The sequence below is a fragment of the Canis lupus genome, chromosome 6 (assembly GCF_003254725.2).
Source record: "Canis lupus dingo isolate Sandy chromosome 6, ASM325472v2, whole genome shotgun sequence".
NCBI lineage: Eukaryota > Metazoa > Chordata > Mammalia > Carnivora > Canidae > Canis > Canis lupus.
In genome coordinates, this window is record NC_064248.1 from 3,719,527 (window position 1) to 3,737,481 (window position 17,955).

At 40.7% G+C, this 17,955-nt stretch overlaps 1 long non-coding RNA gene across 1 annotated transcript; it reads right to left on the reverse strand.

The window, feature by feature from the left end:
* Nucleotides 1-16,229: 16,229 nt before the first annotated feature.
* On the reverse strand, nt 16,230-17,268 carry LOC118354979 (uncharacterized). The gene is made up of 3 exons (XR_004816526.2): nt 17,218-17,268; nt 16,989-17,092; nt 16,230-16,450 (listed from the first exon to the last, which is right to left on the reverse strand). It is a non-coding gene; the product is annotated as an uncharacterized LOC118354979 (long non-coding RNA).
* Between the last annotated feature and the right edge of the window lie 687 nt (nt 17,269-17,955).

Genomic DNA, 17,955 nt, shown 5'->3' on the forward strand with positions numbered 1-17,955 from the left:
CTTCCCATCATACATACAGCAAGGCAATAGGCTCTTCCAGGCAGAAGGAGAAGAGAGTGAGAAGGTTTAGATGTGTATGGAACCAGCAGGGAGTAAGAGAGATAGAAAAAATATCTGTGGATGTGACATCACAGAAACCAGTGGAGAGAAAGTATTTTAAGAAGGAGTGAGTAATCCACCTTATAAAATGCTGCTAAGAAATCAGGGAAGAAGAGAACTGTAGAGTCTCTATTATCAGCTTTAGCAAGATGGAGGTCGCTTATGGTCTTCACAAGGGAAGCCTTGGGGCTGAGGGAGGAGCAGGGGAGAGGAGTGGACTGCTGAGTACTAAAGAGGATGAGGACATAGAGGCATCTTTGGTAGCGGGACCACTCTTTGTAGAAACTTGGATGTGTAGGGGGATGGAAGAGAGCATTATGTAGAGGAGGATTTGAGATCAAGAAAAGAAGGCTTTCCTAAGATGCAACTTCCTAAAGCATGCTCATGTACAGATGGACAGAACAGAGATGCAGGAGCTAAGTCCCCGAGAAGGCAGGGAGTGGGTCCTTCCGTACTCCTGCTGCTCTTGTGGCCGTGAAAATTGGCTGCTGAACTCTTCTGCTGTGCCAGGCATGGTTGACTGATCGCTCCAGCTGCTGTGCTTCTGGATCCACCCCCACATCCCTGCTGAGGCTGTCTCCCACAGGCTCTTCCCAGTAAATGACAAAGTATGGCAAGGCCAATCCTGGCCACTCTGGCATGAAGACTCCCGATGGCTCTGGCCAAACCTTTCTTGGAACTGTATTGTCATCAAAGACTCTTCCTGTCCAATCTTCCTTCCATCACTCTTTCACAGGTGCCAGACCTCCTTAAGGCCTAAAGTCCCTCTCTCCCTTCTCTGCCTCCTCCTTTTCATCCTTTGCAGGCATTTCCCCCAATAAAACTCTTGCATGTCTGATCTGGTCTTCACATCTGCTTCTAGGAGAACCTGAACCTATGATAGCTACTGAGGCCCGCATCAGTCTTTATCTATGGACTACTTCACCAGACTCATCTTTCTACCTTCTGATTGGGGTATTGTCATGAGCGACCCCAGGTTGATTTTTTTGCCAATTATTCTCAACCCTTCAACTGAGTACATTGTTCGCACTGCTGCCAGAGTGATCTTTAAAAATAAACATTTGGTCATGTAATCTTTTAAAACAGAATTAGCTTCACTACTTACTTGTTATAAAGCCTACAGAGGCTTTCCATCATGCCTAGGATAAAATTGAAAGTCCTTACCGTGGCCTCTGTGACATCCTGCATATTCCCCATGTTATTTCTTAATCGGGCATTGCTTGTTTCTTTCCTCTTGCTGTTCTGTGGAAGACCTTTTCTCCAGATCTTCAGGTGGCATGGCCCTCACTTTGTTCCAGTCTGTATTCCAGTGTCACCTCCTTAGAGAGACCTTACCTGATCACCTTACCTGAAATTACTGCTCACCCTGTCTCCACCACTGTCATTTTTTTATCCTCTCACCACCCTGCTTCATCTGTTTCCTGCCATTTATCATGCTCTGAAATTATTTATTCACTTATTTGGGCTCAATAGATATTTAAATTAAAGAATACCATTTTTTAAAGATTCTGGCACCTACATATCATGTAGAGCAACAGAATCGATAGAGGTATGATGTGAACCACGTACGTAATTTCAAAGTTTCTAGGAGCTCTCTGTTATGTCCTAACCTTCCTAAACAGTGAGCATGAATGGAGTTTGGCAGTTGTATGTAGAAAGGCAACTAAAAACTCTGGTGGCCATAGCTTGTAGCCAGGGCGAGCCCACCTCATGGAGGTGAAAGTGTTCTATTGTTCATAAGAAGCCCTGGGAGGAGAGATGTGTGTGTTTTGGCTTTACCTGAAGTGGTCCCATGACTGTGGGCAGATCATGTGGGTCTGGGATGGCAGACAGCTTTTATTCTTCAGTCCATCTTCTAGTAACTTCTAGTGGCTGCCTGGAGGTATGCTTCGAAGAGGATTCTGAGGCTAAGTCCGAGCTTCTTAGGAGAGAGTTCCTTGATTCATTAGTGATGTCTGCCCTGGGCATGGCTAGGAGAATCGGGCTGAAATGTTCTGAATCCTTCTAAGACTCAATCTTTTCCTCCTTCCAAAGGAACTAAAAATAACAGCTCTATTGGCCCAACATGGATACGATGAAGCTCAAATAGAGCAGGCTGAGAGAATGCTATGAAAGTCACATAATACTAAGATATTATCTGAAATACACTTTAGTGGGGTCAGGGGTAATATAATGGGTGTGTATAGGTATGGGTATGTGTGTGTGTGTGTGTGTGTGTGTGTGTGTGTGTGTGCATGTGTGTCTGCCTGCCTGTGTCTATTTTCCCCTAAGGAATGAAGAGAAGTTCAGGTCACTATTTTCCAAGAAACTGGTTCTAGAAAAATATTCAGTTGTGCCAAGGTCACAGTATGGAAAAGTTGGCCTAATGAGGATTAAACCAATTGATAACCTTTTTTATTTATTGATAACCTTTTTAAAAATATTCAATTTGACTTTTCCTTTCTTAGAGTCCATTTATTACACGTGTGTTTACACGTATTTAATCCGTAACTTTCTTGAAAACAATGGTCTCTTTACAGGTCATTTTGAATTTATAAAAGGCTCAATTTCTGCTGCTTTGGGAAAGAGAGTTTCATTTTTCCTCTTTTATAGACCATTTATGCTCTGATCAAATTTACTCCTTCTCTCTACCTGGGTTTCTCCCCTCTCTGCAGGTGCTCTGGCCACCTCAGTGAATCTGCTATTATTGATTCAGGAAAAGGCTTTGATTCTGCAAACCACAAGCTGTTACTCATGAAACTATGACAACTTGGTATTAGCTACAAATCAATGAACTTTTTAAATGCAGTCGAAGCAACAAAACTCGCTTACTGCTAAACCATGATAAGCCCACCCTGGAACTGCCAAACCTTTATCTTAACAGCCATGTGATCTTTGCTGTGTTGATAAGGATTACACATCTTGTAGGAGCTGTTGCCCTCTCTGGAAATGTTTGTAAGGTGGCTGCAGGAGAAAAGGGAATCGCTTTCTATATGTGGTGTATTAGGTCAACATTCTCAAATAAACTCATTCCTAGCCCCCTCCTTTTCACCCAAGCTGCTCTTTAGAGACAAAATCAAAAATGGGAACATGTCAGGGAAGAGTTCAAGCTGTGACGAAGTGCTCTTGGCATGATTCACTGGTGAGGGCGTTTAGATCTTTATTCTTCTGAGCCATCCTGTGGAACCAGTCCCCTACCCCTTGCTTCATAGCAGGAGTAGTCTCCTTCTCTCTTTATTTCTCTCTCTATTCCTCCTTAGCCAATACAATGTGTATAACTGAGCCACTTAGACATCTGGTGCTTTTCCTTAGCACTACGACCCTTTATTTACATGGGTCACTTTTCATCTGGGGGTTTGGCTATGGATGAGTTTAGTCTAATTTAGGAGAGCAAGGTGATAGCTCACCTGGAGAAGCCTTTTGAGGGGGTATGTGTAGACCAGAACTGGCCTCCCATGTGTTATCAACCTGCAGCTGGGATGGCCTGAGGGTCCATGGGGACTGCTTGCTCAATACCTTCTGCTTGTGGCACTTCTGCTTTTTAGCCAATCAGGCATTATCTGAGGGACCAGAACTTTTAGTGAAATATTGTTTCCTCCTTGTATCTTCTTCGTTTTCTTTCTCCTCTTCCTCTTTGTCTTGGACAACACTTTTGTCCCATTTCACATGCTCACTCCTCACCTTCCACTTTGACCATTGCCATGGCCACCAGGTCTGTGCAGGTAAAACATGATGTCCCTGGCTCAGCTGCGGGGCCATGGGATGCCAATAGAACCAACCCCCTTGGCACTTAGGATTTGCGTCCTGAAAGTAAGAGAGAGACAACACTCTAGGGCACAAACTTAGTCCAATGTGGATTGGGAGAAGGTAGATAAATATTCCTTTTATCCATACAAAGTTTTTTCATGCATCTCTCCTATGACCACTTTAAAAAAAAAGATTTTATCTATTTATTCATGAAAGAGAGATAGAGAGAGAGGCAGAAACATAGGCAGAGGGAGAGCAGGCTTCCTATGGGGTGCCTGATGTAGGACTCGATCCCGGGACCCCAGGACCATGACCGGAGCTGAAGGCAGATGCTCAACCACTGAGTCACCTGGGTGCCCCTCTCCTATGATCACTTTTCTTTCTTTCTTTTTTTTAAAGATTATTTATGTATTTATTCATGAGACACAGAGAGAGAGAGAGAAAGAGGCAGAGACACAGGCAGAGGGAGAAGCTGGCTCCATGCAGGAAGCCCGACGTGGGACTCTATCCCTGGTCTCCAGGATCATGCCCTGGGCTGAAGGCAGCACTAAACCACTAGGCACCCCCGGGGCTGCCCCTATGATCACTTTTGAGGCACATCTTATATGGTTTTTCTGAGATCCTGACAGGTTCAAGCCCAGTTTCCCACAGTGGTGAGAAACTCAAGGATTCACCCTCATCTTGACTTTCCCTCCCCCTTACCCACCACTCCCATCACTGGGATTGCCTTCCAAATTAGCTGCCTGCACACAAGCCGCTGTCTCAAGGTCTGTTTCCCAGGGGGAAATCCAGGCCAAAATGGTCTAGAAAGCAGAGCTTCAGGTTGAATTCTGGAATTGGAATCTCTCTATGGTCAGAGGGCAATGGGGTAAGAGATGTGATGACTCCTGACATCCAGGAGCATCAGTTACTAGACTCTCATCAGTAGGACAGTGGCCTGAGGGGCCACAACATTATTTACATTATATACTGTTATCAACAGTAACATCAAGTCATATGGGGACAATGGTAATTATAAGGATTTTAATACTGGTTGACTCCTGTTAATTGCTTTAGGTGCTAAGGTGGTATGTTCTACGTCACTGAGTTAAGCTAGGGACTACCTCTCTCAGAATCCCCTTTCCTGCACAATCTGGTTAATTTGGGCCACATGACCCATGTGAGATTTGGAATGTAGCCATATTTATTTCACAATGAGAAGGTGTCTTGTTCTGCTCAGGCTACTGTAACAAAATAACACAGACTGGGTAGTTTATAAATAACAGAAATTTATTTCTCACTGTTTTAAAGTCCAGAAGTCCAAGAACAGGATGTTGGCATGGTCTGGTGAAGACCCTCTTCTAGGTTGAGGACTTTTAATGGTATCTTTACATGGTGGAAAGGGCTAGGGTGCTCTGTAGATTTCTTTTATAAGAGAGCCATTCATTTTTAAAATAAGAAACCTAATCTCAACTAAGCACCTTCCAGAGGTCCTGTCTCTTAATACCATGACATTGATTATTAGGATTTCAACATATGAAGGGGGGCGGGGCACACAGACATTTAGACCACAGCAGAAGGTGAGCTCACAGACATTGTTGCTGCTCTGCTGGCTCACTTCGTGGATGTGAAGCAACTGCCAGCCCACAGCTCTTCCAGCTCTAACCAAATCTCCTCCTCCAGTTGCTCTGACTCCTGGGCTAGACTGTCTGCCCAGCCTTCTTTAGTCTTAACACTGGATACAGAAGCTACAGCTGTGCCAGAGACTGTATAACCAGCTCCCACAATTGCATGAGGTTGAATCCCTGTAATAAATCCCGTATTCTAGATCATTTCTAGGGGTTCTATTTTTCTGATCAAACTCTGACTGATACAGAAGCCCAGAAAATAGAAAAAGCCGGCTCAATTCAGCTGTCAACTCAGGCACAGGGTGAAGGTCCCCAAGGCAGTTTTTTTTTTTAATTTTAAAAAATTGTGTGCTATTCATCCTTATTTTATTTTATTATTATTTTTTTATAAATTTATATTTTATTGGTGTTCAATTTGCCAACATATACAATAACACCCAGTGCTTATCCCATCAAGTGCCCCCCTCAGTGCCCTTCACCCAGTCACCCCCACCCCCCACCCACCTCCCCTTCCACCACCCCTAGTTCATTTCCCAGAGTTAGGAGTCTCTCATGTTCTGTCTCCCTTTCTGATATTTCCCACTCATTTTTTATCCTTTCCCCTTTATTCCCTTTCACTATTTTTTATATTTCCCAAATGAATGAGACCATATAATGTTTGTCCTTCTCTGATTGACTTATTTCACTCAGCATAATACCCTCCAGTTCCATCCACGTTGAAGCAAATGTTGGGTATTTGTCGTTTCTAATGGCTGAGTAATATTCAAGGCAGTTTTTAAAGCAATTCATCTCCTGCAGTTAGAGGGCAGGTGGTGCTAATACCCAGGCTCAGGCACAAATTGTGAGGATAGCAGAGCTACAAAGGACAGTGAAAGCACAACCCCACCAGGCCTCCTACGCCAAAGGCAGGGCCCGGATAGGAGAGGACTCTGAGTTCGGGCCTTAGGACAATTGAATAGACAGCCCTGAGAATCTTGGGCTCCCCAGATTCTCCCATAACTCTGGGCTGGCAAAAGCAGAATGTCTCCTCTGTGGGAGGAAAGCAGCCTTTTCCTGCCTGAAAACTATAAAACTTCACAAGATGATTCTTGCCTTCCTTAAGGTCTTGCTGCTCATTACGGCCACGAGTTATGGTCTGGTCATGGAGTAGCCCAAATGAGGAAATACAGTCCTTGCTTTCAGAGGAAATAGCACGCTACTCTTCCCAGTTGCAGGACCTGGCTGATCTGAACTGGTAGGAATGGGAGGAAAAATAGGTGAAGGAATAGCTCCTAAGAAAACCCACTGGTGATGGGACAGCAGCAACTTTGCTCAGAGAAGCTCTGGATGATTTCTTAAGATTTATCTTCCAGTTCACTCAACTTCTTTTCCCCAGTGTCTAGTCTGCCATTCGATCAACCCTCTGATTATTATTTCATGGACTATATTTTTCATTTTCAAACTTGTATTTAGCTAGGTTTTTTTTTCAAGTGTTCCGCCTCTTCTTCTTCTTCTCCTTCTTCCTCTTCTTCTTCTTCTTCTTCTTCTTCTTCTTCTTCTTCTTCTTCTTTCTTTCTTTCTTTCTTTCTTTCTTTCTTTCTTTCTTTCTTTCTTTCTTCTTTCTTTCTTTCTTTCTTTCTTTCTTTCTTTCTTTCTTTCTTTCTTTCTTTCTTTCTTTTTAAATAAACTCTACTCTCAGCTTAGGGCTCAAACTCACAACCCTGAGATCAAGAGCTGCATACTCTACTGACTAAGCCAGCCAGGCACCCCTGTTCCTGTTCTTTTTAAATAAATATTCAGTCTTAACTAATAAATTCTATTCCTTTATATTTAAAAATTAAAAGTTATTTTAAGGATTTGTTTTTAAAGATTGATTCATTATCTAAATTTCTTAAGGACATACATTCGGCAATTTGTTGCCTTTCTTGTCTCTCTCTCGTGAGGCTTTGTTTCCTTATATGAATTGTAAAGATAAACTGGTACTTTGAAAAAGTATGTAATAGGAAGCTACTTTTACTGTTTTTTTTTTTAAGATTTTATTTTTAAGTGATCTCTACACCCAACGTGGGGGTCAAACTCAACCCCAAGATCAAGAGTTACATTCCTCACTGAATGAGCCAGCCAAGTGCCCTGAAGTTTACTTTTATTTCTGCCACCTATTAAATTTTTTTTGGTTGGACTAGTCTTCAACTCCCCTTGGCTGTAAATTTGTTCAGGCCCCATGCCTTTTAGGCATATTTAGGAAACAGAAACTTCTATAGTCACTTTACATTGAAAACACAGTCTCATATCCAGTCCCATGTGATACTCCGTGTTTAAAAGGCCAAGACTTTACCTCTCTCTTGCAGCAGGTTATTCTGGAGAGGGGGCATAGCTGAATTATTTCTCCCTTCTTTGGTCACTCCCATCTTCCCTCCTTTCTTCCTTCCTTCCTTCCTTCCTTCCTTCCTTCCTTCCTTCCTTCCTTCCTTCCTTCCTTTTTTCTTTCTTTCCTCAGTTCTTTTCTGAGGATGGTTTCTGATCCCCTGAGACTGGAGGAAAGATGAGGGGAGGCACACATTCCTAAGCAAGTGGTACTGCAATTAGATGGCTCAGTGCTAACTGAGCCTGGCAAGTGTTTAAAGTTGACTCGTTTCTCTTGAGTATGTTTGTGGATTCTTCTGAGACTTCCTTTCCCATTTGTCTAATGTTCCCTTCATCTGGGTGGTTGCACATGCCTTCAGCTGTCTCATGTTTTTTTTTCACAGCTCCTAGGGTCTGGTGGTACCTTCAGTTTCTCTCTGATGAAGTCTGTTTACACCTTGCTGTGAACCTATGTCAACTCTTCTATCTGGCCCACATTCAGTCGATGGGAAACACATATGCATTTTTACCCCTGCACATTTGGGAAAACAGGCTGAACTTAGAGTATCTGTCTTTCCTCTGGCCTGTCTGTCCATGGCTTACCAGACTGCTTTGTACACATTAGATTTCAGGTGGGAGTCAGACACTAGCCCGTGTTGTCTGACATCCCTCCTCTCTCTCCTCATCAGAGCATTAACAACACTCCAAAGAAATCCACCAATCTCCAAGTCCTCTCCTCGATGTGGGTGAGAAATTTAACAGCTAACTAGTTCTTTTCTTTTTTAAGATTATTTATTTATTCATGAGAGACACAGAAGACAGAGACATAGACAGAGGGAGAAGCAGACTCCTTGCTGGGAGCCTGATGTGGGACTGGATCCTGGAACTCCAGGATCATGCCTTAAGCCAAAGGCAGATGCTCAACCGCTGAACCACCCAGGCGTCCCAGCCCTAGCTATTTGTTAATCACCTCCTTCAAAGTCTCTGTATGGGAGGCTGACTCCCAACTTACTTTGAAATCCTTTATCTACCAACATAGGATCTCAATCTATTAAAGAATTTTTAAATGAGAGCCCATCTGGAATGGGAATGTATTTTCTTTGGGTGACTCATGACCTTGGTCTTCAGAAGTGTCCTATCCAGATGATTCCATGTTTGCCCTTCCAGTTTCACTGTTCCAAGCTAGTGTATATATTAAACTCCCAGCATGCAGTTCCTGCACCCTATCAGTGGCTGTGAACTTGAATTCCACTCCTGCAAATTGTGCCAGCTTGGGATTTTTATTTCTCTCAGGTGACCATTTGCCACCTGGAACCCTAGGTAAAGTTGATCTATTCCTCCAACCAGTTGAAGTTGTTTTTAGACATTCTGATTCTTTTTTCCAATTTCTTCACTAAGCCTGATTCTTGTGAAAAAGTTTTAGGGCATTAAAGAGGGTGATTATGCAAACAGCAAAAAATTCAGTCTAAACTAGCTTAACCCAAAAACAAAGTATATGTGTGTGTGTGTGTGTGTGTGTGTGTGTGTGTGTGTGATTTATAAACTTCTGGAGAGGCTCTAGTTGAATCTGGCCTCAGGAAGGCTTTTTCTGGACACAAACAACATGACCCACACTATTATTCCCTCCTCCTTTTCTCAGTCCTGCTTGCTCAGAGTTGGTTCTGTTCTCAGGTTTTCCTACTTAGTTTCCCCAGTTGGCTCTCAGCTACTTCCAGGGCAGTGGCTCTCAACTAGGGGTGATTTTGCCCCTGAGGGGACATTTGGCAATGTCAGGAGACATTTTTGGTTGTCAGAACTGGGGAGGAGGGGCAGGATGCTACTGACATCTGGCACATGGAGGCTAAGAACACACAGAACAGCTCCCCACAAGAAAGAATTGCTCAGCCTCAATGTCAGTCATGCTGAGGCTGAGAAATCCCATCCCTGGTCAACGTGCTTTCTCTTCTAAACTTAACCACCTCTCGAAAGATAGCTTTTCTCTTTTGTAATTGAAGCCTTTCTTTTTATTTCTCTTTCTCCTGGATTTTTATTATATTTGCAGACTTAGCTTCTGTGCTTAAACTCTCCTAGTGTTTCTGGCCTTTTTTTCATTAGTGGATGAAGAAGGGAGGTGTATAGTATACACATTAAAGCTTACTTTTGCCACTTACGTGTACGTTTATTTTACATGGTTGAGAGCATGTATGCATGTTGCGCAGACACAACATAATATCGAATGTTATGCTTTATTCTTTTGATATTGTATAATGGGTATTTTCCCATGCCATCAAATACTCTTAATAATGAACATTTTAAATTTCTGTGCAAGAGTTCATCATACAGATAAACCACACTTAATTATTACCTATTAATTTTAGGGTCTTCCATAATAACTATAAAATATGAGGATTCTTTATATGGCTACTTCTTGGACTTTAGGAGCAAAACTAATGCAGACCCAGGTTTGTTTTCTCTGAACTAAGTATAAGGACAGATTTCAACAAGTAGTTTCCAAATCATTGAAGACTGTATTTGAATTACCAGAAGAATTTATAAAAAGTATAGATTCCAGGGGCACTTGGGTGACTCAGTTGGTTAACCAATTGACTCTTTTTTTTTTTAAGATTATTTATTTATTTATTCATGAGAGACACAGAACACAAGAGAGAGAGGCAGAGACACAGGCAGAGGGAGAAGCAGAGGGAGAAACAGGCTCCATGCAGGGAACCTGATGTGGTACTCAATCCTGGGTCTCCAGGATCACAGCTCAGGCTGAAGGCAGCGCTAAATCGCTGAGCCACCTGGGCTGCCCAAACCAATTGACTCTTGACTTGGGTTATAATCTCAGGGTTGTGAGACTAAGCCCAGAGTCGGGCTCTGTGCTGAACGTGAATCTCCTTATCTCTTACCCTTTGCTCTTCCCCTGCTTACACTCTCTCTGTCTCTTTCGTAAATAAATAAATAAAATCTTTAAAAAATATATAGATTCCAGGCCCCAGACTCTGACCTATTAACTTAGAATCTCCTTGTGTGAAATCTGAACAAAGGTTTCCCCAATCATTTTGATGGATAGTTAGGTTTTTGAACCACTGAAATTATTGATCTAAAAGAATAGTAAAAAAATAATAATAAAAAATAAAATGAAATAAAAGAATAGTTAACTTGCTCTTTGCATAAACTCTCATTCTTAAACACTAATTGTTTTATAATGATACTTTTGGAAGTATGGTCCAAAATGGTAGTTGTAGTAGATATTTGTCATTCATTATGGTCAGGCAGTAACTGAATACTATTCTTAGTTTAGGGAATGTCTTATTTTTTGAATCTTGGTTTAGGGCAAAAATCACCCTGCATAGACCCTAAAAATATTCTATACTTGGTTTTTCAGTGTTCTTTGAAACTAGGGCCAGGGCATGGGACTTAGGGTCTGCCAATCGGTTATATCCACATTGGACTTTAACTTTAGTCCCAAACTTATAAGAAGGCAGGGATGTTAAAGAGGCAAGGGGCCAATCGAAGTGTCCAGATCTCAGGGCCATTGTCAATGATTTCCTCATCAACTCAGTTTTGAGGTACAGTTTGGGAATTATTTCTGGAAGCCAAAACTAAAACCTGGTTCTCCAATCCATGGTGATTCTATGAGCTCTCCAATATCCATAAAATAAGAAACAAACAACCAACCAAGCAATCAACCAACCAACCAACCAACCAGTCTCTCCTTTTCTGATTGATCATAAAGAGTTAGCTTCAATGTATGAGCTTTCAAGGATGAATCTATTGTACTATTATCCAGGGAATCAGTATATATGTATTTTAGATCCCAGTTAACAAAGATGGCTTTCTATTCAGAAAAGAAATTGAAAAGCCTATGGTTTTTGTCCTGAAGCAGCAGGGGTTATCTTAAGTTTGCCTGGTGGTAAGCCATGCAAAGACAAGAAGAATTTTCCTTAAAATGTAGACAAGAAGAATTTTCCTTAAAATGAAGTTAGAAATATACTTGGAAGCCTGGAGAAATTCTCATTTGAGGCCCTATAATTCCACATTACAGAACCAGGAAGGGAACATTGTGGCAAGGAAAATTGGAAGGCCATGGTTCTAGTCGGCTTCCTGGGCATGCAGTGACCTGCAAGGAGTCCCAGCTGAAGCCTCCTTACCCATGTGGTAAAGCATATAGGCTCCCTAGGATGAATTAGCTAAAAATCATAGCCTTTGATTACAGGATGCGGTAACTTGATGGATGAAGCTCTGTAGTATTTTCCATTTGAACATCAATGGATTCTGCCCAAATCAGTCTTTTTTTCTTTTTCTCTTTCTTTTTGCTTTCCTTCTTTCTGCATAGTTGAATTTGAAATTTGAACTGCTTTTTTTTTTTTTTTTTTTTACAGTGATAAGCCAACAATTTGAGTTGGGCCTTAAGGCTATCCATGTTGTGAAGCTGCACCCCTGTGTAACTCATCCATCTTCCTATTAACTATGGTGGGAGGGCAGATATCCCATTCACCTGAAATAGGACCAACTTGCCTCATATGTACAAATTGAAATGAAGTAGGATATAGAAAGCCCTGATTTATCCTGTTTAAAAATTGAGTTTTGTTTGACTTACAATCATGCCTAGCCATTCTAATTCTGGCAATAGTATCATGATATGAGCTTTGGGTGATGTTAGTCATCTGGGATATTTGCCAAGATCATCAAGTTTAGTGAAAAGATAGTCCCTGTCCAGAGAATCAAAGGCTGATGATAGACTAATTAATAAATATGTTATGAAGTCTCACATTGTTCATAACTAACTCCTCAAGATGATTTATCATATACAAGAAGTAGAGTGTAGAGTTGTTCATGTGGATTAGTTGTATCTAGAACCTTTTTGCTCTTCATGCAAGGTGCTTGGTTGAGAGGCTTACTGAGAAGAAAAACAGTATGGAATTCTGAGCATAATTCCTTTAAGTTAATGAGTCTATAATCTTCAACAGGTGACAGAAAGCTCCTTTTGGGGATCCCTGGGTGGCGCAGCGGTTTGGCGCCTGCCTTTGGCCCAGGGCGCGATCCTGGAGACCCAGGATCGAATCCCACGTCGGGCTCCCGGTGCATGGAGCCTGCTTCTCCCTCTGCCTGTGTCTCTGCCTCTCTCTCTCTCTCTCTGTGACTATCATAAATAAATAAAAATTTAAAAAAAAAAAGCTCCTTTTGAAGATGGGGTACACTCTATGGTCTGAGAGATCTATAATCTGAAGGGTCATTTTGTGTAGAATTGTCAGTAAGGATTGGGGTAAATGTCTACACTTTGTCTTAAAAGCAATGAGAGGGATGCCTGACTGGCTTAGCGGTTGAATGTCTGCCTTCAGCCCAGGCTGTGATCCTGGAATCTCCTGATTGAGTCCCACATTGGGCTCCTTGCATGGAGCCTGCTTCTCCCTCTGCCTGTGTCTCTGCCTCTCTCTCTGTGTCTCTCATGAATAAGTAAATAAAATCTTTAAAATAAAATAAAATAAAATAAAATAAATAAAATAAATAAAATAAAATAAAAGCAATGAGATATGCCAGAGTGGAGGAGTTTTCTATACTCAGCTATAGAGAATTCAGGTTTCTACAAAACATAGAGGAGTCATCTTTGGAATGTAAGCTCCAAAAAACTAACTCTTTCTTGGGACACCTGGGTGACTCAGTCAACTGACTCTTGATTTCAGCTCAGGTCTTGATCTCAGGGTCATGAGTTTGAACCCTGAGTTGGGTTCCATGCTGGGCATAGAGCCTACTTAAAAAAAGAAAGAAAGAAAGAAAGAAAGAAAGAAAGAAAGAAAGAAAGAAAGAAAGAAAGAAAGACTAACTCTCAGTTATCAGTAAGTACTTGGTTTTCTATGTTTCTCACAGAAGTCATGTTATGGGCAACCATGCCACCAAATCCATTAAGGCTAAATCTAAATACCATTAACAGTAAATTTTTGGCAAATGAAATTATTTATGAGGGGCTTTGAACTTGAATTTCTATGGAGTTTCCTGTGTGTTCCAATTGTTGGAATTGATATCAGTTCCCTAATTTTGTCAAGTTTTTATTTTTTTCTTCCCAGACATTCAAATTAAGAGGTCAGATTACCATTCTCCTGGTGGCTCAGATGTGTTGGATGACAATCAGGAATATGTTTAATCTTTTCCTAGTGAATGATCTTTTTTCAAAAAAATCCTTTGGACCCCAGAGTTTTATTAATGTAAATTTAAAATCTGGAACTTATTTGAAGACATAGGTGTTTACTCACAACAAGACAGAAGGGTAAATAGGTTGGGAGGCTGGTACTTGATGCTTGGTCAGGGCAAGAACCAACAGCTATGGTCTAGGCGAATTCTGCCTCAGGGATCCAAGCAGTCATGGAGCTCAGATTCAAATCCATTTGAATACTTCATTTTTGGTTTTACATTCTTTACCTTTTAAGTTTTAGGCTATCCATTTTTACACTCTTTGAGAATATGTTAGTTTGAAGCTAATTAGAAATATAGGTAATGAGACTGAAAGAGGAATCTGAGTCAAGTCCAGGTACAATTAATATTTTAAATACATTTATTTGTTTATTTATTCATTTATTTATTTTTAAATATTTTATTTATTTATTTATTTGAGAAAGAGAGTGAGTGAGCGAGTGTGAGCAGGGGAAGGAACAAAGACAGAGAGAGAGGGAGAGGGAGAGAATCTCCAGCAGACCCCATCCAGGGGCTTGATCACATGACCCTGAGATCATGACCTGAGCCAAAACCAAGAGTCAGACCCTTAACTAACTGAGCCACCCAGGGGCCCTTTAATAGTTTTATTGACATACAAACCATTTTATTTATTTAAGTACAAAATTCAATGTTCACTAGTATATTCATAAGGTTGTACAACCATCATCACAATCCAATTGTGAAATACTTTCATCTCCCCAAAAGAAACTCCATGCCCATTAGTGGTTGTACCCTACTTCCCCTAACTCCAGCTCTAGGCAGCTATTAATCTACTTTCTGTCTCTATAGTTTTGCCTATTCTGGACATTTCCTATCAGTGTAATCATTTATGGTCTTTTGTAACTGGCTTCTTTTCCTGAACATAATATTTCTAGGTTCATCTGTGTTGTAGCAGGTGTCAGTACTTCATTCCTTCTTGTTAAATAATATTCTGTTGAATGGATATACCACATTTTGTTTATCTGTTCATTAGTATTGATGAATATTTGGGTTGTTTCTACTTTTCAGCTATTGTAAATGCATTTCTATGAATATTCATGTAGAAGCTTATGTGTGGACATATGTTTTCAATTCTCTTGGATATGTATTTGAGAATGGCTTTGCTGGGTCCTTTTGAGGAACTGCCAGATTGTTTTCTACAACGGCTGTACCAATTTACATTCCCACCAGCAGTGCGTGGAGGTTTCAGTTTCTCCACATATTCACTGACACTTGTCATTATTTTTTACCACAATTCATTTGTATTTTCCCTTTCTGTGCCCTCCTGTGATTTCCTAGCACTCCCGTCCACTGGAACCCACTATTCTGGGCTGTTTACTGGCTGCCTCTGGACCCCCACTGCACTGTGCTACCTGAGATTACTGTGTGCAGAATTTATGTTTTGGATTTACCCCTTCCCCCCACCAAAATATAACCATCCCATATGATATTCCATCATGGCTCCTCTGTGTTTGTGTATCAACTGATAAACTCATCTTATTAAGAAGTAATGACTGGGGTACGCCTGGGTCACTCAGTCAATTGACCATCTGCCTTCAGCTCGGGTTGTGATCCTGGGGTCCTGGGATCAAGCCCTGCATCAGGGTCCCTGCTAATGGGGGGAACCTGCTTCTCCCTCTCCCTCTGCCTGTTGCTCACCCTGCTTGAGCTCTCTCTCTCTGTCAAATAAATAAATAAATAAAAATCTTTAAAAAAAATAAAACTGAAAAAAAAAAAAAGAAGAAGTATTGCTGGTAATAGTTTGCTGTGCTACCACTACTGGGAAATCTGGATTTTAACAGGGGACTCTTAAAGATTCATACCTTAGTTTATGGGATAAATTACAACAAAATTTAGGCAGGATGAAAGAACATGGTGGAGAGATACATTTTCAGCAGGGCTAAATGACTAATCTGACTTAATTTAGTTTCTTTTTTTTTTTTTTTTTTTCTTAATTTAGTTTCTTATACAGCTCTGCAAAGAAGCCTGCCTAGAATAAGGAGTTCTCAGGACTGGAACACCCCAGTCCTCTTTCTTCCTTTCATAGAAAACCACCCTTAATATGATGATATATATTATTGATCTGGTCTAACTCTGGGTAAAATCCTATTTGGCACATTGTTTAGCCAAGTTTCAGGAAATTGGAAATAGTTAAATAATTCTCTAGTAGATTACAGTGGTGTGAAGTTGGCCAGATCAATAAATGCAAAGCAGTCTAAGAAAACATGTTTTTGAAGAATATCTGAGAGATTCTAGTCTTCGCCCAATGCTGACACCTTTGGCACTGGGTTTGCATTCCAGGAATTTATTGGAAGAATACTTAGACAATCTTAAAGAACATTTCACCTCTTTTTTGAATCCATGGGAAAATTGGCTTTCTAGTAGTTCTTAGTCGAATAAATCACTTTATGGAGTTGTAAATGCTGTTATACATGTTGTTGCTTCTCCTCTGGCAAATTCTTGGTTATCACCATGTTATGGGAGTTGGCTGTTATGGTGCTGCTCTTCATGAGAAAGGGAGCTGCCTGAAAACAAGTTTGCACACTGTATAATTTCTGTGGCTTGTATTAATGCAGACAGTATAGTCACCATAAAGAAGAAAAATTACCAGTGGAAGATAAAACTAAAATACTAGTTGCATTACAATCACATTCTAGTGCAGCAATAAATTGCATGAAGCCAATAAAGCAAAACTAACTGAAGATATTTGGCACACACCAAAAATGAAATGAGAGTCATTATACTGTCTGCTACAGGGACATGCCTCGATGTAGTTAAAGCAATAAACTACCTGGGAGTAATCTTTACTTATTTTAAATTGCATATTCCAATTGCAAAGCTGTTTCTGGCATTTTTGCCACACTTAACTTTACTGAGGTAAGGAAAGAATTACATGTCTGAGTAAGTCGTGTTCTACTAAATGTGCTTCTTCTCTCCAGTAACTAATAACTCACTTGAGTCATTACATTGTTTATTCTAAAATTAATCATAGTTTTCTGCCATAAATTAGCTTTTCTTGAACAGACTGAACTGAATTGATTCTGAACTCCAATAACTACTTACTTTATCAGTAGCTTCCAATCTTTCCTTACTATGATCCTGGGCTCTTTAGGTTTTCAGGATCAATGAGCCTTTCTTATCACAGGAGGAACCCAAAGAGGTCAAACCTGTTGGGATTTGAGAAGTGAACTTTTATATAGTGTTAAGTAGTTTTCCAGGAAGACAGATTATCTGAGCTGATGGGTGATTTGCCCAGGTGTACTGTTCTTTTATATGTTAATAGATCCTTTACCTTCAAAGGAATGTTCCCTTGAGTCAGCAACCCAGAAAGCAATCACATCTTTAAAAGGATAAGAATTTACAAAGTTAGATAAAATCTAGCCAATAAATTAAATTACCTCAACTGTATCCCAGGCTCTATGGGGAGTGGGCACCATCTTTCCTAGACAAACCAGTGGTAGAATTAGGGCTGCTCTCTTGACAACAGGAAGGTAGAAGGAGAATGGGGAGTTTTGGGAAGCGGACAGGCTCTGTAAGAGAGGACAGAAGGAGCCTGTCCTTGTTCTAATCTAGTTACATTTTGATTGTGAAACTGCATTAACAGAGCTGTTTGCATTCAATAATTGAGGTGCTTTTCGTACTTGTTTTGAGGAAAGCATTCTCACACGTTGCAGGTGGGAGTATAAATAAGTGCATCCTCTGTGGAGGTCATTCTGGCAGTATTTATTAAAAGCCTTAAAAATACGAAGAAGTAATGTGGTCTAGCAGTTATATCTAGAAATTTATTCTAGGGAGATAATCATGATTGGGCTAAATCTGTTTGTACAGAAAGCATCCTGGGAGTAAGAAGCTAGAAACTACCTGACATCTCAGAATTAGAAACTGCTTAAGGAAGTTCAAACATACTCACAGAGGGTAGCATGCCTGCCCCTAGCAAATGAGCTATCATGGAACTCAGGGGGGAAAACATGTGCTTTGGGAAAAGGTGGATGAAATAGCACCTGACAAGCAGGTTATAAAATAGCAAGAA